Raw genomic sequence first — 17,778 nt, 5'->3', positions numbered from 1 at the left:
GGTAGTGTTTCCCTAGGCACAGAGAGCTAGGGATCCATATTTGGAATACAAGTATTTCAACATGTGTCAAAAATGAGGGATCCCTCTTTACTGACAATGAACAAGGCCAAACTAAGTAACAGGTCCTGTGGGATTGGGCCCACTGACTAGGGTCTAAAATCCCATTTTGGTTATGTGCCATACCAGAATAGTGTGCACCATGTCCTAAAACAGGTTATTTTCCGTGTTCTGAAGTCCTGTACTGGAGGATGAGAGTTGGGTGGCCTGGGGCCCTTTGACCCCTACATCTGACCTGATGCAAGCCCTGGAGGGTAGGATGTATAAGTGTACCGGTAAAAGCCCAATAGCTGTGAAGAAGCAAGCAACCCAAGCGTCTGCCCACAACATGGGAAGATTGGCCTTTAAGAGGTTTTCCGGAACTATTACTGGCATAGGGCTCTGTGAAGCCAACGTTAGGACATCTGCAAAGGTTTCCAGCAACATTCTTCATGTTTAGTTAGGCAGACACGCATCTAGGCTAAAACATAGCGTTTGGTGCAAAACGGAAACAAAACGCACCATAACTTGACAGCGTTCAAACGTCCTTGGCGGTAAATACAAAAATTCAAAGGAACCTGTATTCACTCCCCAGATGTGCTCGCATCAGCACTGAGTTAAAGAGGCCCATTGTCTGTGCAGGGAGATAGGCGGTGGAAGGTTTATGTTTTGGTCACGTTTAGGGCTTCGGTTGCAGTCTTTCAGGTGTTAGAGTGCGTCTGCAGAGCAATTTAATTTCACAGTCCACAGGTGACATTTAATTTAAAAACGTAACTTGTTTGCACAGAAACACAGCGGCTTGTGCCATGAAGCGCCACTCGGGCTGTCGTCTTGGAGGGAGGGACAGGCTCTTAATTGTCAGTTATTATCTGTGAGCAGCAGATTGTGAAGTCGATTTGCGTGTCTTTACCTTCCAGGCTCCCTGGGCTGATGATGTGACTGTGAAAATGTAAACAGACATGTTTGACCTCCATATTAAAGAAAATAAAAGCCAAATGCAAACAACTGCTACGCACATGGAAAACCATGGGAAAAAAGGGTGTGGAGGCTAATTCCACGGCAGTTTTTATTAAATAGAACTTGCACAAGCTGTAACAATTGAAAACAGTTGGAGGCTTCTGGTGAAAAGAAGGTGCCATAAGGAGACTTTCCGGGGACACAGCCGGTGTTGAAAGGACAGTGCCTTCTTTAATTAACAAGCACTGCCATAGCGAACAGTTTGGGCTTTTGTGTAGGCACAGGAAAGAGACTTTGCTTATAAAAGTTTGATGTTATGTGTTGATAAAGCGAGCTCAATTTTATAGGGTTATTTTTTGGCTGCAATGAAACATATGGAGGTAGATTAATGGCATCTATATAAACACTACAATGGTAGTCTTATCCAGTTTATATAACATTAATATAAAGTTAATGTATATACAAACATTTGGGGTGCAATAAAAAATGTTGCGGTTCCATTAAATGTATAGGGTTTGGATACATCATCTATCAATAGCCCATATCAGGGTTCTTATCAGTTTTATATCAAATTAATATAAAAATGCTGGGGGTTAATAAAATGTATATAAAAGATAATGTGGTTCGGAGGTCAATAAATACAGTTTATATTAAAAAAAGGGGTTCAATCACATAGGTATTCATGGGGTCTGAAAAGGGTCAGGGCACCTGTCAACTGAAACGCTAACTGAAAAGTATCCTACCCTACTACTATTGTTTGGTATTTACCCACCCATTGACTGCCCATGGGCCTGCTAATCACTATGGCCAATTTCATCAAATTCATGCCCCTCCCCACCCAAAACGCCTCCTCATGGGAACCCTTTGAGCTCGCTTTAATCAAGCCTTACCATCGTTTTTTTTTTTTTTATGTTTTTGGTTTATTCAAATAACCTTTACAAATTCATTTTTAACTTTTTTCATACATTACATAAAGCAGTTAAAAAAGGAAAAACAAGAAGAAATTCACCATACAGCCTTGTATAACCCTAGCTAAATCAATGTTTACCCTATTCATAATATACATGAAACAATTAAAAAAAAATGGACAAAAGATTTAACATACATCTATCGCATATCTGAAAATATACATAAAACAATCTAGGGATTTAAGTAATTAGTGCATTTTTTACATATAAAAACCAATTAATTCGCTTTGATACCTATATGGCCTCTCGAACTGAACATCAAAGTAATAGAAAAGTACAGGATGATATGTTGCTTAGTGAAAATAAATCTTTCTGCTTTGGCACAAGATGCCTAATTATACAATTCGTTGTTCCTCACACAATTTTGCCTCTATGTTTACAAGGAAGTCAATTAATTTTAGTATAAGTTTTGACTAAATCCTTCCATGCAATGTTTCCATAAGGATTCCCTAACAATCTAAGATTTGTTCAATAAATAGAACTCAAATATTCGAATGCGGGATTCCTCAAAAAAAGTGCAGTAAATTACCAGATGATTCAAGGTTTCGATCTCATCATCTACCACACAAAAACGACATGTTCCCGAGCACGTAATCCCATGGCATCTGTACCAGTACTTGGTTCTTGAATAAGTTGGGAATTGATTTAATCTAAAACGCATATACATTTTTCTTGCAGCTGCAAAAGGGAACTGATTTAAATATTTGGATCTAATGCCCCATTTACTTCGACATTTACCATCAACTTTTGCACTCAAAAGTGCCTGTTAGGGAGAATTTTCAGAAATGGGCTAATTCCCTTCACCTTAGAGACCCCAAGCAACTTTGCTGGATTTTGAGTACTTGATTTTTTTACCTGGAAAGAGTGTGAGCCTTTTCCCACTCTTTCATGTGTTTTGATGTGTGTTCTCTGATTATGGAGATTTAGATAACTCCATAGGCATCATCTTTTCCCAAAGAATGTAAAGTGAAATTGACTTTACTAGTCTTTTCCAAATTCATAGGCCCACCACACACCATCTTACAATGGAGTGCTGGAGGGGTTATATAGTATCCCCTGTGTCTAAAAACTCATGTAGCAGTCTAATGCTACCCTTTCCTATTGAAAAGGCTGGTGGCAGTGGTTTTACAACGAACTACCAGATCTTTCCAGACCGCGAACACCGGTAGCTAAAAATCACGCAAGACATGTTTTTCAAGATGGCGCCTTAAGCCCCTTTGTAGGTCTCGGTCATCTTTTTCCACCATTTCTTTTTGGAAAGGTCTTCTAGTGTTTCTCTGCGCACCAAACCAGGTTTGGTCCCTTTGTTCGTGTGCCTTTGGCGGGCTTCAGGACTGAGTCTCTGTGGTGGGCAGGAAGTGAGGGAGGTTTGTTTATTCATTTGGTAATGCGCACCGAACCATTAGGTAACTGGGTGCAACAAAGATAAGTATACTTAAGGCTTAGTTACAACATATACAATGAGTACAACATGGACATTAACCTTAGTTGCCACGTGCAGGTTATAGTGATGTAGTGGTGCTATAGGTCACATAAGGTGGTCACATAGTACAGTGGGGCTTGAATACTTGGTTACAGTAGCTACCATAATTGCCGTAAGGCCAAGGCCAGATTTACCACATGACAGTTACCATAAAACAGTAGTGCTAAAAGTAATTTGCAATTTTCAATAAAAAGGAGATGGGGTATCCATAAACCAGGGAGAGGTCAGTGCCGGGATAGAATCTGGTGTTGGTGATCGTTTGTTCGTAGCCAGTTAAGCATATTACGTCTGAATTTTAGGTAGGGTTGTTCATTTCCCGGGGCTGGGGGGAGTTTATTCCAAGATATGGCTGCTTTGACTGGGAATCTGGAGCCACCTGCTTTAGTACGCTTGAATCTAGGAATATCTAGAAGGTGGGCATTGGCTGATCTAGTTGGATGTGTCGAGGTTCTCTTATTTATTCTTTCTGTAAGATATGGGGGTGCTTTGTTATTCAGAAACTTGGAGGTAAATGATACTGTTTTGAGAAGAATCCTGTTTATTTTTAGCCAGTGGTAATCTCTTCTGAATTTGGAGATGTGCTCTCTGTTGAGAATGTCCAGGCTTGCTCAGAGGTGCCCGAGACTCCCTGTACTTAGTCTCCTAGGAGACCCAAATGCACTCTGCCGTGATTGGCTGGTTGACTGTCCGGCAAGGACAGCCACCCTGCTGGCTGAGTGATAGCTAGGCTGGAATGAAAGGGAAAAAACTGTTTAAAAGGCGAGTCTCATGGACTGAAAGGCAGAGTCGACCACTGGAACGAAAGAACCGAAGACGAGCTGGAAGAGGACAGCTGCTGCAACCACTGGACCGTTCGTTTGCCCGATGAAGCCCTGCTGCAGGTCCAAATTGCCAAACTCCATTCGACAGAGAAGCTCCTTCAAGGACGGCTTCTTCCTTTGAGTTGGTGGGACCAATAGACTCATAAGACACCTGGAGACCATTCTCAAGGCTGGTTAGGTTTAACCAGGGAGAGGGACTCCAGTTTGTGTTCTTGAATATACAGCTACTAGAACTGAAGTAACTCCATTTTGTTTGCTTTCTTCAACAATCCCGTGCAGTGCAGGAGTCCTCCGATGTCCTCCCTCTTGTCCCCATGACTGAGGCTCAGGAACAGCGAGATCTGCAGGAACTGCCAGGAACCACGACTTCAGCAACATTTGTTTTCTTTATACCAAGGTACTGTGCCAACCCGATTAAGAGAACTCCACTCTCGCGGAGAAAGTTTGTGAAACTTTCCAAACTTGCAGGCCTAATCAGCTTGTGACCCCACAAATTATTCTTTTTTGCCTAAACTACTTCTGAGAACTTTTGCAAAGACTTTAACGTTTGATACCAGAACTGCTCCTTCCTATACAGAACACTAGCCCATTGACTTTGGCCTGGCCTATTGACTTGAATTGAACTGTATTTGTTGAACTGAAACTATTTGCACTGCCTAGAAAGTATATATAATCTATTCTACTTACTTTTGTCCTTTTTGCTCACTGCTAAGTAACCGAATTGCCATTTGGCTCCTTTTTCAAGGGAGCTTAAACTGTCTCAACAATTTAGATTTGTATTGAAGTGTATTGGTCTATAATATGTTTTCTTCTTCTGGTGAAATGTTTTATAAATGATCTTGTAAATAAATTAATACGTGTTTTACCAAGAAACCTTGAGTATAAGTGTCTACTTGAACCACTGTGATTGAAAGTCCTTTGTGTAACTACTTGTACTGCTCACACTCACTCTTGAGATAAGCCCGACTGCTCAGCTCGCTACCAACGTGGTCCCAAAGGGTACTGCATGCAATTCTGCCTAACAGTACCTGAAATTGATTGCTCTAAGCACTCTTCTGAGAGTTAATAACTAAATTGGAGCTGTAAACACACCACAGATGTAATAAAAATGTCCTACCGGGCCTGCCATCAGACACTCTTTTTATAAGCACTCTGTATGCCCTTCACTGAAGTCTTGTTAAAAACATGCATTGGCAAAGCCACTGAAGACCTGTTTAAAAAAAGAAATCATTGACATTTGTGGCGTGCGCATAGGTTGTAAGCTTTTGCCAGGCACTGCTATAGATGCCCAGGTACTCGAACCATTTTGCACCTGCTACCAACAATGGGTAGTTAATACCACTACGGCTGTGCCGTGCAAGTGCCTTTCCGCTACCAACAAAAAAGCCCAAACTGTTGGCATTGCCAATGCTTGTTATATTTTGGGATTATTATTGATTCCTTGATTGGTTTATGGTTCCTTGATTTTAACATGTGTAAACTTTGTGGTTGGTCAATGTTGTTCTATGATGTTTTGGGGATGTTTATTATTCTGAAATTGACAAATAAACTGAACTGAAAATGGTTTGTCCCAATGCTGTGTGGAAAAGGGCTCAAGCCAGGTTCTTGCCTTCAACATTGTTGCTAATAGAACATTCCAAACTGCCTGACGGAAAGTCACTCTGAGGAGAAAAGTGAGTTCACAGCGAGTAGCTGATGCAGAGTTGACTGGCAGGGAGAAGTGTTCTTGGGAAATCCTTAAATTTCAATATTACAATGTACATTTATATTTTTCTGGTGCTTTGGGGGGGGGGGGGACGGTTGTCTCGGAAGAACCAATGGACAACGTAATAAGTGTAAATTAACATCGGAAAAACTGATGTTATTCCCCAGCACACTCAACGAGGAAAATCTTTCTTATGTAATACAAAATAGTGAATGTTTCTAAACATGTATGCCTTTGAAAACATATGTAGAATACAGTCATGCTAATGTCATAAATCAATCACATTTTCTTAATTTTCAGTTTTCACATATAAACATTTCAAATAAACATCCTTTGAACAAGTTACTATTGTACAAATATTAAAATGTGTATAACAGACATTTCAAGAACAGTCTTTACAAAATATTAGTTCTGTTCAGCAATATACATTGTAAGTAACATTCCCAATACGATTTGGATTTAATATCCTTCATGGAGACAATCCTAAATGCTTTCTTACGATATATAATGTCTCATTCTCATCTGTTGGTCAAATCATTAAATATACATACGATACTTGATTAAGTAGCCGAATATTCTAACTGGGTATTCCACACTTTTGACGATTGCAATTTTCCCAAATTTCTTTTGCCGTTTTCTTTTTTTTTTTTACCACTTTTCTTTACCGCAAAACTATATATGTTATATATGAGTATAGTATATAGAAGGTATGGGGTCAGGGGTTTATTGGGAGGTTTGGGGTGACGCCTCCCACTTTTTGAGGTAAAGTGGTAAAATTAGAAAAATACATTTTTATTTTTTTATTAGTGCTTTTGAAAGAACATTGACAACCTTTTACACTTTAAGATGTATGCAAAATTCAGAAACATTTCAAACATATCACTCATTAAATACATTAAAAACTCATATACATGCAATTCATGCTTAAAAATCCAGTGGCAAATTACCCAAGTATCTTCTAACCACCTGTTTGCCCATTTTTTCTGACATTAAGTAGAGTCTCTGATGCCGCTTTCAACTTTTCCAAGGCCAGCAACCAAATATGGAATGCAGCTGCTACAGTCACAAGTGATTCTGCCCCAAAAATCATGTTCAATAATTGATCTGCCTGCTGCATTCTAAAATTAACATATCCCTTCTCGTATTCCCTTCGCGAGTGAGGCGCAATTCGTGAGTATGTGCCTCTGGGATTCCATGTGCTCGGCCTATCGACCCACTGGATCCCCTCCCATGCCCCTGTATTTGCCAAAACGGGGAGAGTATTTCATTGCAATGGGAGCGGGAACGGAGGATGGGACAGGGGAAACCGCACTGCCTTGAAAGCAAGATCACGCAGAGCAACAGCGGTTTGAATCCCAGATCCATGCTTAGAAACCGAACTTGGGTACGGTATTAGGTGCGGTATAAAAAACAATTAAATAAATAAATTGCGTTAAAGTGTGTGTGCTGAGTTTTGTGAGACAGGATCTTGGCGAATCCCTGTCAAATCACTGCTGAGAAAAAGTTACATACCTTCGCAGGCAGGGTGGCCAGGTGATTCACCCCTTTGCGAGATGTCATGGTATCTGGTTTTTCGCTCCAGTTTAACAAATTGGGGTAACCAGGTCACCAGTGGATTTTTGATTCCCAAGTGCTCAAAATGTTGTGCCACCATGTTCCCCAGTCACCTATACCAATTACTTTTCTTACATTGGTTAGAGTGAGGGATAGTGAGGCTCAACAACGTCCGCTCCCTTGAATCACTAGGCTGGGTTTTTGCTCACAGTTTACAGGCTGCAATCTTCCAGAGAGAAAGCAGGGAAGGGAGCCCTAGACAGTTCCAGGCATACTGCATCCACCAGGCACTAGATGGAAGGACGAGCATGAGCGCAATATTTTTGCCTCTGGCTTAGGCAGCCAGTCTACACGACTTAACGGATAAACTTCTAGGGGATATAGAGTACTACGGACTATTGACTGCTTATATGCTCTGATCCTTGCCTCCAGTGCGTGCCCACCGTGTGTAGTAATTATCTTTTTCAGTATAATCCATTTCTTCCACACTTTGGTTGAAACTCCCTCATTGTGAGACAGGGTCCGTTTTGCTCTAATCATCATTCCAAGATACTTGTATTCTTCTGTTGCTTAAAGTGAACCCGCCTAAATTCCATCTAAATGAGGGGGCCCCATATGCTTGTCTCCCCAACGTAAGGATCTTGGTCTTAATGCTGCTAGGGTATAGCCCATGCTCAATTGAAAAGGTGTACAGAGCCTCTAGTGGGCGTTGTAGACCTATAGCCATCTGGTGTGACTTAATAAAATACAGCAATGAGGGATCTATTGCCCTAGCTTGCCCCATAACTTTTCACTGATAACACTGTCAAACGCAGCTGTGTAATCCACAAAGGCAAGGTAAAGAGCCGTGCCAGGTTAAAAGTGGATATCTGTTATCAGGGTCAACAGACCCCAGTTTGAGTGGGTAGTTCTGCATCTCTTCCTAAAACCAGTCTGGTGGAAGGGGAGCAGGCCTTCTCTCTTTACCCACTCATCCAGGAGTTCCAACAGACAGGTGGCAAAAATCTTAGCGCTGGGGTCCAACTTCGCCAACAATCTAAAGTTTGACTGTATGTTATGGGGGCCCTTTATGTCCACTGGTATAAGTATATAACTTTTCCAGCTCTTGGGTAGGATTCCTGTTTCACAAATATGTAAGAAGAGGAATTGTAACAGAGGGCGCCACAATAAAAGGTCAGTCTCATGGCTACACTGCAAAGAACATCTGGCCCTATTGCCATAGACAGTTTCATCTTAGCCATCACCCTTCCCTCCCCCAATGTCGGCTCCTCTTATCCCTCAATGAGCTAGCCTCCCTTTGATTCACGGGCTGCGTATCCCATCTATATATTTTCCCATTAAAGACACCCCATTCCTCCTCCGTCACACCGCACACCTCCAGCACAATGCTGCATGCCCCTTTGCCGCAGTTCAAGTGCCAAAACTTCTTTGTGTCGTTTATCCTGATCAATTTATCTATATATTTCAGGCAGCAAAAATAAATTCAGCAAAGTTGCACTCTGCAAAAAGCATCTGGAAACGCACATGGATCATAAAGCTCATTGCAGCATGGCCCTGATATGAGACTCAATGGTTTTTCAACATATTATCTTCATTGAGTTAACTAATGAATCTTGTGCCATCTGTATTAAAACCATATGGTGTATTCCCAATCATGTCGGTCTTATTCTGCATTGTAAATTCACTGGAAAACCCTATTGGGCCTAGATACTTCTGGTGGACTCCCCAAACTAAGGTCACAGCAGTCCATTATTTCAGCCCCTCAGACTGTCTGTCCGCAAGCTATTGCTCCGTGTGACACGGGCAGTCCAGCTAGTTCAGTGCTCATGACGTGAGAGAAGACCCTGACTGGGTGCATGTTTGAGGTGAGAGGAGGAGCAGTCCCTTTGGGGCACTGGTAGCTGAAAGAATCTGCAGCCCGGAAAGCTCTGGGTAAACTGTGATTGCTATGAGGTCAAGTAAAATGAGCTTTGACATATCTGTGAATATCCTGAACTAATTCTATGTCAAGAACGGAGGTGAGCATTATGCTTCAACTTCTTTAATACCACTCTGCAGCAGTTTCAACAAATAAACTGAAAATGACATCAACTACTCATTTTCTTTTTCATTTCTTCTCTTTTTTCCTTTTAAACTAGATTTCCATCTCATCCTACTCCTCCTTGTAGTCCATGACACTTCCTGCCTTTGCCCATAGGTCACTTCCTGTCCTTTGCACCACCTCTTCTTTTCCTGCTCTTCAGCAAGATAAGTACAACCTTACTGTAGAGCAACAATGCTATATTATAAAGTGGGGTTTACTGCCAAGGATAGGTGTTTACATTAGCTTACACAGTGTTTAGATATCTAGTGATGGACTAGGGCCATAAGCCATGGATGCGCGTAGCATTTAATGGCATTTCATGGATTTAATACAGCAGCCGTAATAGGGCTAGTGCAGCATTTGCGCGAGTATCTGGAGAGTGACTACATCCCGCGGTGAGTGGAACGGGACCTGTGCCACATTACCGACATATCCGGGGTCCTGTTACAGCAGATTTCGAGCAAGCTCCTGCAACGGCCCCCTCCTTTTCAGAACCAGGCCTCAGCAGAGAGCGAGTGTCGAGCACAAAAGCCGACGAGCAAGCAAACAGCTCCTATCAGCGTAGGAGCCCACTGGGAAAGAAAGGAGAAAAAACTGCGTGCGTATGGCAGAGAGAGCCCAGCACAAGGGTCCCAGCAAGACCACAGGCCAGGAACAGCTGGGTAACTATGGCGTGATACCAGCAAAGTAAGACGGACGAACAGTACAATGAAGTGAGATAAGGTGCAAGCCACACAAAAAAGATTAATATACAATTATAATGCATTGAAACCAACAGAGCAGTGAACGTGCAGTTCAGCACAGAGCACCCATACATTTAAAATGGCAGAGTATGAATGGAGCGAGCAGGAACAGGCACGGGGTCTAGCGCTTAGCTTCAAAGAGGTGCTAGGAAGCTCGTTGGTGGATGCAGTGGCTCAAGGGGTAAAGCCCTTGCAAGATAGCTAGACTGGCTACTTTAGAGTCCCTCCTAAGCCAGAAACAAAAAGGCACCAAAATAAATGGAGAGCACAGCCACCAGGGCCGAAGCAAAGAAATCCTCTATTACTCCCCCGGGTCGCAGATATGGGGTGGACCAAGAAGCCCCAGATGCAGCTGATGCTTTTGGAAAGCTGGGAAACGCTTTCTTGCATAGATCAGCAGTGCCAAGCCTTGTGGCCCCTCCCATGGGAAGATAATATGGGCAAAGAAGACATAGACTCAGAAGAAGAGTCACCAGAGGCCATGGCTTCCTCGCAGGATAAGGACAGCAAGCCGGAGAAAGAATGGGCAGGACCCACTGGTGGCAAGAGAGCCTGAAAAGAGAAGCTCTTGGAAGGTGATGAAGGGGAAATGTCACAGTTTCAATCCGGACAATATCAGAAACCCCAGGTCCTCGGACTGGCAGCCATCTCCTAGGGTGACAAAGTATATGGCGCAGAGGATTAGGAAAGCGCTGGAAAAAGAAACGAGACAGCGCATGAAGCCAGAGTGCCCACGGCTAAATCTACCGGAAAAAGTGGCTGAGGCACCCAAACAAGATCTGAAGATGCTTACATTTGTCACCAAAATGGCCAAAGACCCACGCAAAGGTATGGACAGATCTTGGAAAAGTTACCAAAAAAAAGTACTAGACCTCACATGCCCTTTAGCTAAGATCATGGATCTAACGTAGCGAGCCAGGGACACTGGTGAAGAAGTAGACAGACACGTTAGCAAATTGGGCACAGAGAGCAGTCTTGTCTGCTAGGTAAAGCTAACTGTGTGATCTCTTCAGAGTCAAGAAGAGGACTCCCCTTAAAGATTGATGCTAAATTAAGTGACTTGGCCACTTACAAGGACGGCGAAGCAGCGCAAGGCCTCCTCTTCTGAGAGACTTTCTGTAAGGAAATTGGGAGGTTCGTAGGGACCTACACCTCTCTCCAGGAAGCACAGGTCTCCATTAGAAACATTTTCCCGTTTAGAGTTTTTGCTGGTACCGGCCGCTCTAGGGGTTGAGCAGCCGGTCATTTCCACTCATCAAGGAGACCCCAGGGCAACAGAGCCCATTACTGCATTACTGGGAAAACCGACAGCAAGACTTTTTTTTTTTTTCCCTCCAGAGGGAGATTCCCCAGAGGGCAGAGGAGCAGGAAAAGCGCAAAGCTCTAACACAGGTGAGACCCTTTACTTATCTGCCAGTAGGGGGGAGGACATTGCAGTTCTGGCAGAACTGGCACACGATTTCCATCAATGCTTGGGTGCTGCAAACAACCTAAGGGCTACAGCTGGAGTTTATACAGGGCCAGAGACAAGAGCGAGTCCCACAACCCTATTTACATGGCACAGCCAGGGCGAGAAAGCCTTCACAATGAATTGAAGCAACTCGAGAAGGAAGAGGCCATCAAGCCATGCGCATAGGCACCAAAGTTTGTGAGCAATATGTTCCTGATCCACAGGCTGGGAATCCTTGGTAAAGAAAAAATCAGTATCAGTTTCGTTTCTGATCTGTCTTTCTTAGTAGTAATCAATCACTGGTCTCTGGGTTATACTGCCCCAGCCAATGACTGCCCTCTCCCTAAGCCATGCCCCTGGCAGCCATCCTCAGATTTTTACCGCAAGTTCAAGTGTTGGGAGTCCTCGTTCTATGGCTCTCGAGCTTTTACTGTGTTTTGCGTTTTTTCAAAGAGTTTTATCTCATTTTTTCGGTCAATCGAGCCTCAAACTCCACCGTTTCTACTTCCGATCAACGGGGACCCGTTTCGGAATTTTCTACGCCCCTCAAGGGTGAAGTTTTTGTCAAGTTACGCTTCTTGGAGGATTCCAGAAGTTTCTGAGGCCTACCTCGTGGACATGGCCCAGGAAAAGGGAAGCTCGACACCCGGATCCAAGCTGTTCAGGAACTGCCCTGGATGCAAGTTTCAGAATGTGTTCAAGGAGGACGAGCATTCAAGATGCCTCTACTGCCTCCACGAAGACAAAATGCACATGGAGAAGTACTGTGCGTTTTGCATGAACATGTCGGACCGGACTATGAGGGATCATCGGACCCGTCTCGCCAAGTGGCTGGAACGCAAGAGCCCGTCAGGTGAGAAGAAGTCAGAGCAGTCTTCTGAGTCCTGTGAGGGTGCCCCGGCGACGGGGGCCCAACAGAAGGCAAAGCACCGCGAGTCCGCGGGACCGGGAGCGCCGAACGGTCAAGCTTCTCGGCTGCCAGGCAGGGCGCATCCTCACCGGCGCCATCAACCACGAGCCAACTCTCTGGCTCAGGGAAGAGGAAATCCGAGAATCCGGCTAAGCTTCTGGAGAGGCCCCAGTCGTGCTCGAAGGAACCAGCTGATGGGGAGCGAGGCTGTGACCCTCCCCCAAGGTGAAAGCCACAGGCACGCACAAGGTGGTGAAGGCTTTGATTCACCTGGCTAAGGCCTCTATCGAGAGAGTCGCTACGGCCCTGGCACAGCCTGTGGAGGCTACCCCACTGGAGGCGACCTCGGGGCCCAGAGTTTCCCTGCCACCACGGAGGGAATCCTTTTTATTTAATTTTTTTTTTTTATTAATATAGTGTTATAGTTTACAAATGAAACTTTTCACACTGACATAGTTAAAATAGGGTACCAGAAAAGAAATATTTGATACATTAAAAGTACATTTCATAGACAGAGAGAAGATAAAACGAAAATCTTAAATAATTTCTTTCTTCATAATAAACTTGCCCACATAATTCAAAGTAAAAAAATAAATAAATAAATTCTATTGCTAAAAAATACTGTCAATAATATTAATTAAGACAAGTTGTAAAAATTCTTAATCTACATTTTGATAGCACTTCATTTTCAGCCTAAGTCGCTCTTCGATTTTGAATAGAAATCTAGCCAATGCACACATGAATGCACTATAAGGATTATTCATAAATTTATACCAAAGCATTTCACGTGACAGAATTGAATTGCCAACACTTTTGTCTCCCAAATATAGAGTTCTTTCATTGTCAAAATGTTTACAGAAAATAACCAGATGTTTTAGGGTTTCACTTTGAGAGGGTATCTCACAAAAGCGACATATATCCAAATCAAATTGAATCCACTGACTAATACGCTCTTTAGAATGAAATTGGTTCATGCGAAAACGCATGTATATTTCCCGTACTTTGATGTCAGGAAAACATTCTATATACATCAGCCTAGGAGACATTTTGTGCGAATGTAAAGCAAACTCCTTATACAATTTGTATGTACCAATTTTATCCTGCTTATCAACCCAATCCATTTGATATAGCCTTTTTTTGGCATAACTCACTCTCATTGCTAAATCTTCTTTCGTAATGTTAATTCGAAGAAGGGCCAAATCCATTCTTTTTTTAAACAGTGCAATAGAGATAGGATTTTCTTAATAAACATCCTATTGAACTCTTCATAGACTGAGTTTCTAGGTGGATTCAACATTTTATCATAGGTATTCATTTGCCTCCATAGATGACGAGAAGATACACTAGAGAGACCCAATTCAACACGTATACATGCATTTGGCACAGATTTAGCAAGATTTAACACATTTTTCCAAATGGATCCTTGCACCATGTCTAGAAATTCATCAATTTCAAGAAGACACAAATCCAGATTGTACAGAATAATTGGTTCGATTTTTATTAAGTAAAACTGAATTGCAGGATTTAGAGAGAATTTGCAAAATTTCTGATGAATAATTTTTAATAAAGATATTAAAGGTCTAACCTTAGTTGGTAGTGAATAATTCCAGTATTTTTTGGAGAAATCATTTGATACATCGTAGCCCAAATATTTGAGTATGGAAATTCTTTCCAAATTGCACCCATCAAGAGTCCAAGAATAGCGAGGAATATTCTTTGAACCTGAAAAGATTAAGATTTTGGATTTGCCTGTAAGTTATGGTCTGTGGCAAAAGTGGAAAAAACCTGAAGTTTATTTTGAAGTCCTATAGGAGTTTTATCAAATAATGAGATATCGTCAGCATAAGCCAACCAATGAATCTTAAGGTGCCCAAGTCTAACCGGAAAGCATAAAGTTTGTTCCCACAAATTTTCAACATCAAGCAGATAGAAGTTAAAAAGAGTAGAAGCTAAACTACAACCTTGCTTCACCCCAGTACAGGTTATTATTTTCTGCGTCACATCACCCTCACTATTAATACGAATCTTAAAATATGTGTCTGTATGTAGAAGAGCCAATATCTGAATAATAATTTCAGGAAAACCTAGTTTTAGAAGTTTGCACCACAGCTTGTCGCGAATGTTAGGCAGAAACCTGTGCAGTTCCCTTAGGGACCACTGCAAAAGATTTAAGACTACAGGTGTTGGCAGTAAACCCACTTGGTAGCAGTCTGTACCACCCAGATTTACCTGGTAGCTGTAGCTGAGCAGTCAGACTTCCCTCAAGACTAGTTAGGCAGTATGCAAAGTATACACAATAGGCACTCAGATACAACAATACAAGCAAACACTGACCAGAGCTTTGGTACCAAAGTATATAATTATTTATTTAAAAACACACTGTTGAAAACACTCCAGCACTCTTATTGTAAAATATTCTAAACACAGTTACTATTATAATATATACACCCGTTTTTCCTTATCAGATAAGTCACTTGTAAAACACCACTTATTTTCATACAGAGGTGAGCGCTTCACTAGATGGCACTCCAATAAGTTTGTGAGAAAGGGAGGGAAAAAGACAGAATATGGAAAGGTACACCACTCTAAGATTCAGGAACACTGTTAGCAAGGCAGAAGAGCAAAAGTCACTGGTGAGCCAAAGTCCAAAGGCTGGGCCCCCTCTTAGAGAGAGCAGAGCACAAATGCTCCCAAGATCACACAGTTACACTAGGCTTAGAAAGTCTTGCAGAGGGTTCAAAAAGAGTTTAGGGAGGCTTAGGAAAGTTTAGCCAGGGTGTCCCAGGCTAACCCAGGTTCGAAAGCCGGGGGCTAAATCTACCCCGTACAGTCGGTAGCAAGGGAAGCCAGGCGGGACACGGTACCTTAAGTGGGAAGGATCCTCCAGCGGTGGCAGTTGTTCCTGGTAGTGGGTGCAAGTTGCGTCGTCGTCCAGGGCAATAGAGGATCTCGACTTGGAGGAAAGATGAAGGTCGTTGCACTACCAGGGCAGAAACCAGCCGCAGAGTTTTCCGGTTAAAGGTGGTACCTTTGTTTCGCGGTCGTGGTAAAACGTGTTATCCCGGTTGCCGGGGTGCTTGGCACAGGCAAGGCGGCCACGAGGTACGTCGGGAAGGCGAAAAGACGGTGAAACTGGTTATCCCCACCAGTCAAAGGAAGAAGACTCTCCAGCGGGAGATCTCCTCTGTCGTTGGGAAAAAGTGGTGAGACGGTCCAGCTGGGCTCCACCGGTGGTGGTGTCGTGGCAGGTCGGCTCAGCTTCTCCCTCGTCGGATTCTTAGGTCCTGTGGCGACTTCTGAAGTTCCAGTCCCCAAAGCCCTGCTTTTATGCAGCAAACCCCCCATTCACTCAGCCTGGCTGTCACTCAAACATGCTAAGTGGTGAGCCGGCCGGCTCACCACTTGGGCCAATCAGGATGGAGTGCGACTTGAGTTGTCTAGGCAACTCAGTCCAGGGTGCCTAAATTCCCCTCCACCCCTCCTAAGTACCCCAGACAGAGTGGCACCACTTTGGAGGGCTTCTGTGGAGAAGCCCGCCAAAAAGTGGAACAAAGGGCTCGACTTGGGTTGGAGTCACAGAAGAGAACACAAACGCCATTTTAGAATCAAGTTTTGGCAAACAATACCAACCGGAGAATTAATATTAATTAAATAAACCGGCGGTATGTTCGCGGCTACCGTAAATAATTAAATAAAGATAGCCTAAAACAATGGGAAATCCCATAGGAAAATATTCGCTGTTGAATATAAAAAGTAGTATCCACTGCCACCAGCGAAAACTCGATCAGGGAGGACGGAGACGTGCCCCCTCGACTAACAGACCCTGGGGCAATCGAATTGCCCCAGCCAGTACGTCCACAATATGATGGTTTGTACTGGTTCTGTTCAGAATTTACGACTAGTAAAGTCAATGGTGACTTTACATACCCTGGGAGACAGTAGTCAGTCCCAGGGTATGGAGTCTATACTGGGGGGGTCACTATGACACCCCTGTGTCACTGCACTGAGGGTGCTGTGTAACACATATCACAAAAACACATGAAGCCCTATGGAGTAAAAGACCCCATAGCCCATTAAACACATCTAGATTCAAAAGAAACACACCCAAATCATGTCCAAGAGTGAGGGTAAAAGAGTCTCACTCTTGGCAGGAGAAAAAAATAAACCCCAAAAATCCAGCAAAGCTGCTGTGGGACTCACTAGGTTAGGAAATTCAGCCTAAACAGAGAATTCTCCCTAACAGCGAATAACGCAATCAAAGGCTGAGCGCAAATCTAAAGAAGCCATATAGATGTTACCTGTATGATCTTTTTTTTACAGGAATACATCATATGAGATAACATAGTGGCATTAATAGAAGTTCCCATGTTTGCGAAAACCAGTTTGATTCTTAGAGAGAATATCATGGGATTTTATAAATTTATCTATTTCATTTAACAATAAAATAGTGAAGACTTTATATGAGCAATCCATGAGGGCAATGGGTCTATAATGTATTGGCTCTAATGGATTTCCCTTCTTATAGATGGGAAAAATCATAGTGATATGCCACGAATCTGGAATTGTCCCAGTGACAAATATATTTTCTAACTTTATAAACAGCAGTTTAGCTCAAAATAAAGGATCGGCCTTAAGTGCACATGCAGGTATTCCATCCGATCCACATGCCATAGAAAAATTATAGCCCAGATGATATCATCAATTGACCAGCGAAGACGAGGTAGAGTATAGATTTTTTTTGTAGAGAAGTGATTTAAGACAAACGTATTAGGGAGTTTGAAATTTCCTTCAATATATATCGCCCAAGTATTGGCCGAGATTACATTTGGAAGAGCCATCTCACTCAACGTCTGACCCGTTTTTCTGAACATCTGCCAAATAGATTTAGTATAGTGTTTACATAGAAATCTTACTATTTTTTGGTTGTCACGTAAATGAAGAAGATAACGATGTCTTCTGCAATTATTAGTGAACCGTTGTACAATTCGTTTTTTATTTTCAATATATTCAGAGAAGGATAGTTTTTGGGCTGATATGTATTTTAAATCACAATGTTTTTGTTTCTTGA

General features: G+C 42.7%; 1 protein-coding gene across 1 annotated transcript in view; it reads left to right on the top strand.

Moving 5' to 3' along the window:
• The window catches only part of KIF7 (kinesin family member 7), a 797,909-nt gene that overhangs the window by 580,673 nt on the left and 199,458 nt on the right, over positions 1-17,778 (top strand). The gene's annotated exons all lie outside the window — the stretch shown is intronic.

Source organism: Ambystoma mexicanum, chromosome 11 (assembly GCF_040938575.1).
Source record: "Ambystoma mexicanum isolate Mex_15411 chromosome 11, UKY_AmexF1_1, whole genome shotgun sequence".
NCBI lineage: Eukaryota > Metazoa > Chordata > Amphibia > Caudata > Ambystomatidae > Ambystoma > Ambystoma mexicanum.
The sequence above is the reverse complement of the archived record's forward strand: the minus strand, read 5'-3'. Positions and strand labels throughout refer to the sequence as shown.